Source organism: Chinchilla lanigera, unplaced genomic scaffold (genome assembly GCF_000276665.1).
Source record: "Chinchilla lanigera isolate Chin_1 unplaced genomic scaffold, ChiLan1.0 scaffold00005, whole genome shotgun sequence".
Lineage (NCBI taxonomy): Eukaryota > Metazoa > Chordata > Mammalia > Rodentia > Chinchillidae > Chinchilla > Chinchilla lanigera.
In genome coordinates this window covers 37899628-37905164 of record NW_004955406.1, presented here as the reverse complement: position 1 = coordinate 37905164, position 5537 = coordinate 37899628, and the positions used below count along the sequence as shown (strand labels likewise).

Here is a 5537-nt window from a genome sequence, read left to right as displayed (position 1 = left end):
TTTCTCTAAAAGTTTATTTCTTTCACATGAGAAAGAAGTTTGAGGGGCTGGGGATATAGCTCAGCAGCACAAGTGCCTGTGTGGCAAGTACAAGGTCCTGAGTTCGATTCCCAGTACCTAGAAAAAAAAAATAAGAAGTTTGAAAGTTCAACTAAGATGAATGTCTGCTCAAATGTCTTACTAGGAAAAAAAAAATCTTCAAAAAATAGCATCACTATTTTCTCTTCATTATTAACTAAAACCAATTTTTTTAGAAGTAAAACAGAGTAGCTTTTCTTCTCTACAGGCACCCAGAGTTTCAAAAATAGCAATCTCAAAAATTCAAAGACTACCCATTTGGATTAAGCCACAAGAGGATATAAGAGGGGAAACATAAATTATTCTATTTAACTCAACTTATTCTGCCTACACCACATTTCCATAAAAAAATAAAGAAATATCAATCACCATAAAAAGTATCCTATTCATAAAACTTTAATTTACATAAAAGTTAATGAATTGCTTGCAAGGAGTGACAGTAGTGGTATGGTATTGATGGTGAATTCTGCTATAAAACCAAGACAAAGACAGAAAAAAATCCTAAAGTTCTCTACCTAAGTTAAATTTGATGAACACAGCTGCACCTATTCATTGCTGACCTCTGTTAAGTAGTAAAAACTCTAAAGATTTTCACTTAAATTTATACAATATACCAGGTGTGGTGACACATGCCTGTGATCCCAGCACTTAGAAGGCTGAGGCAGGAGGCTTCAGCTCAGCCTGAGCTAGACAGTGAGTTTAAAGGCCAGCCTAGACTATATAGCAAGACCCTGTCTCAAAAAACCAACCAGCCAACCAAACATAAAACCAAAACCAAACCAAAGCCAAAAAACTACACAATATTTTTTGAAGAAACAACTCGGTATGTAAAAATGAACTTTTACGTGTGTTAGTATGTATGTGTTAGAAGATTTCTAATTTTCACTGGTTAGTCTCTTTAATATAACTTCTTTGAAAGACATCCAAAATAGCTGAATAACTTACTTTGAGATAATTAAGGCAAGGGAAATATAAAATGTTGACACACATAGCCATTTTATTTTGTTTTACTTGGAAAGGATCAATTAAGATTCAATCTCTGAAGTTCATTTAAAAGGAAATACTCCCAGGAGGGTTCTTTGAAGTTAACTTTCTAAAGCCATTTTCCTTAGGAAATTAATTTCTCTAGTTCCTTTTTCTGGATGAAATAAGGACAGACATTCTTTTAATATGGATTTGTACCCTCGCTCTAGCTTCTTGATTACACCTTTACTTCAATCCAAAATAGCCTCTGACTTTCTAAGAATCTATACTGCCTTTTTGGTTTTCTAGTTTTTCTTTTTTTAAAAGAATTATTTTAATTTTTATTATTTTTACTCTTTTCTCTAGTCTCACTTTAAACTAGATTCATTTTCCAGTCTTTTAGTCCTTTGCATCTCTCATTACCCTTGCTCCCTGCTCTCTCCTTTTACCCCAGCTGGGAAAAATATTATCTATCTAAACCTTGGCACAGAAGGAAAATGTAAAGGAGAATACAGAAGATTAAAGATGAGTTAAAAAACTAGCTACTGGTCTTAGGGGTCTATTATAGAGACATAAGACTTGGCAGTGCTTTGACAGTCAACTATTCAGAAGAATTGTGAACAGGTGTTATTTGGAGGACAGAATTTCAATTAGACCTCTGGAGAAGCCCCCTATTTTTCATGGGGGTTTGTAAGCACCACAAAACCATAGCTGAAAGGAGAAAGAAAACTCCACACTGGCCTTTTTCCGAGTGTGGCCGCCTTCTGCTCGGCTCAGGGCCCGCCACATGCCCAGGAGTGCGTCTGGATCCTTGAAGGGCTCCCTTCGCAGGTGGACAGTGTTTACGCTATACTGCAAGAGAGCCAGAAAAGTGCCCATGAGAACCAGAAAGCAAACTTGCAGCCAGTAGGATCATCTCTCTAGGCATCAAAGATGGGGAAATCAACACAGACATCTGGGCAGCATTTAAATGCCAGGAAAGGTGAGGGAGAGGCAATCCCCCAACCTCTGGCTCGACCTAATAGTGGGAGAAGGAAAGAAAAACACATTTTTTGTGTGTGATCTATCCCCTGAGAACAAGACAGAGAAGACTGAGCTGGAAAGATAGCTCAGTAGTGGTGTCTGCCTAGTATGCATAAGTAGCTGGATTCGATTCCCAACACAAAAAAAGAAAAAAAAAAGACAAGACTAAGTCAAGGTCAAATGATGGGGGAAATATCTCCATTTCTAATAGACAAAAAGAAATAATTCAAGGAAGAAAATGACCTAGGGTATACACCTAGTTAGATCAGAAAGTGTTAATGATATCGGTGGATTACTGAATTAAAGCTAATAATGAAAGTAATGCATCCCAACACTTAGGCAATGCTCTTCTTCAAGGAAAGTAGAAGAAAAAGAAATGAACTTTATTCTGAGATACAAAAAATAAGAACAAATACATCAAAAACAAAGAGATGACATTTTCAAAAATCATGATCTTACCATAAGCCAAACAAACAAAAATAAATTTTAAAAAAGCTGATGAAGCTGAGTAGAGCAAATTAAGACTGAGGTAAACGACCTTTGGCAGTCGACAACCTGTGCAGTCTTTAATTACTATGATTATAAGATGCTTGATATGATGCTGCTAATAATAAAACAACACACTAACAAATCAGAAAATTTTAATTTTTATCCTGTTTAGGTAGGACTAAATATCTGCAAACTCTGTTGGTCAAATTCAAAATCTCAACTCTCCTGTAAAAATGAAAGGTAACAAAAGTATCTGCTGGGGGCTGGGGATATAGCTCAGTGGCACAAGTGCCTGCCTGGCAAGTGTAAGGTCCTGAGTTTGATTCCCGGTACCAAATAAAAAGAAATAAAATAATTTTTTAAAAAAGTATCTGCTGGATATTTTAGCACAGAAACTTCCAAATTTTCGTGTTTTTTTTCCCCCCTGGTACTAGGAGTCAAACTCACGACCTCCTGCTTGCCAGGCAGGCACTGTGCCGCTGAGCTAAACCCCCAGCCCTGGAACTTCCAAATTTTTAAGTGCTGTTCTTTTCAATTTAGGATGAGACTACTGTAAAAGGTGGTAATTGATACCATCTCCTCATCTAACTAACCTTGCTATAAGCTTTAACATTCACAGAGGTTTGTTGGGTTTCCTGAGATCCAACTGACTGTGGAAAATGGCAAGCACAAGAGTTTAAGAAAACTATTCCAGGAGACCAGGCTGATGAAACAAACTATCTCAGTCTTTTGCAGACTGACATACTATGAGTCAGGCGGATCTTTCACATATATATACTTCATTGGCTTAAAAGAATAGGTACTTATTCTGTAAAATGCGGTAATTACAGTAATTGTAGCAAGTTATTTCTTAGAAAATATCAGAAGGCACACTAAATGATCAGGATATATTTTGGGCTCTAGCAACTCCATTTTCCACGACAATTTCTTCTTAAAATCCCATTGGTACAATTTGACCAAAGCATGTCAGCTTCTGTTCTTTTAAGCAGGAACTTACAATTAAACTGTGCCCTTCCCCTACAAGTTAAGAGATTCTTCCACTTAATCTTCAAGACTAGGGTCATCAGTGACAGCCAAGAAAGTAGCACAATTTTTTGGCAAAGGAAACTGACCAGTTAATCTTTTTTCTTTCTTTCTTTTTCTTTTTTCCGTTTTTTTTTTTTTTTTTTTTTGAGGCAGTATCTCACTATACAGCTTAGGCTGACCTTGAACTTTCGATGATCTTCCTGCTTCAGCCTCCAAAGTGCTGGGATTATGGGTGTGCACCATCTCCGGTCAGACTGGTTAATCTTAAGGATTAGGTGGGACCAGTCTCCTATATAAGGCAACAATAAATGGTTCATAAAGTGTGGTTATTTAAGAAGACAGAGGGACTAGATCTGGCTGTCACCTGATCCTGTGCCCTATGGAAACAAAAAGGATTTAAAAAACTACCAGAACACTGGTAACACTGGTAACAGATAACAACTCCCAAATTTTTCATTAACTTCAAGTTTTTTTTTTTGTTTTTGTTTTTCTCCGGTACCGGGAACCGAACTCACGACCTTACGCTTGCCAGGCAGGCGCTTTTGCCGCTGAGCTAAATCCCCAGCCCCAACTTCAAGTTTTAAGAAAGAATGTTTCCTAAGATTAGAAAGCAAGGTTTGTTCTAGAGAAACAAAACTAAAATATAAAGCAATTTCAAGAGTGGAAAATAATTTATTCATTCATTTGCAAGAAAGGCTCATCACCTTGGCCTTCAAGGCTTTCTAACAGCAGGAACAGTATCCTGCCAGTTTTATCAGGCCAAAGAGTTTGCTAAATCCTAGTGGTGGTGGTGGTGTTTAATCTTTTCACGTAAAGAGCTACGGCTAGTGGAGCACAACCTATTAGACTGCGTTCAGAAAACATCTGAGCCAGACAGAATACTAATGTAAGATAGGAGCTACTCTGGACCCAACAGCAAAGATAACTTGTTAAAGGCCACAAAAGAGAAGGATATTGTATCTAAGAAACGAACCACCATCCTCTACTAAAAGCAGATACAAAAAGGGGTAAATCTTTATAGTCTTTAACAAACGTAAGAAACCAGCCTATTTTAAAGCTCAATGCACTACACTCAACTCCAGAGACTTGATCCAACCCTGTAACCACATCCTAAACCTGAGTCATATGCCTTCCTACTAGACCACCAATATCAGGTTACTGTTCAAAGCCTCCCCATACCCAGAGTATACACACAGCACATTACCAGGAAGTTATGGGAGGGGCAGAAGAGTTGAGGAAGAGCCCATTTATTTCCCACCAAGGGCTCAGATAAAATTTCTGCACTTTTTGAAATTTAATTTCAGATTTTAAGAACCAAAAAGATAGAGAAAATGGGAGACCAGAACTTGAAAAAGACTTCAGGAAGTTTATGACTGGCTTCGTTTAAATGAGATCATGACATCTGACTGGAGCTGAAGAAGAGATGAAAGCCAAAGTGGAGCTATGGACGGCTTAAACACAACCAAGGTTCGCGTTTCCTAAGTGTCAGACATGCATCTGGGGCACCAGAAACACTGGGTATCATTCAGGGAAGGTTTAGTTACAATCAGTTTGCATCAGACCATCAACTATACTCATACAGCAAATTAAATCTGATGAGGTTTCTTGGTTCATCATTCTTCCTTCTTCAACCCAGGAGAGGCAGACACATTCATGTGAATAAAGGAATTTTACCCAGACTATAAACCCTCCACAGATCAATTTATGCATGGCTTTCAAACCACCTTCTCCTACACCCTGGTTCCTTCTCTTGTAGGGTCTGATATATTACAGAACAATGACAACTACAACTACAACTGGGCTTTCAGCATGGTCCTTGTTAGATGCCAAATCTCAACATATTTCGAATAGAAGGGAAATTCTTGCTTTCAATAGCTTTTTTTCATGAATATAAAACTAAATTTCAGAGAGATTTTGTCTTCATTTCCTTCCAATGAAAACAAATCGAGTAGGAAAGT

The 5537-nt window shown here is 37.6% G+C and overlaps 1 protein-coding gene across 2 annotated transcripts in view; it reads right to left on the bottom strand.

Moving 5' to 3' along the window:
- The window catches only part of Ipo9 (importin 9), a 48577-nt gene that overhangs the window by 41827 nt on the left and 1213 nt on the right, over positions 1 to 5537 (bottom strand). The gene's annotated exons all lie outside the window — the stretch shown is intronic.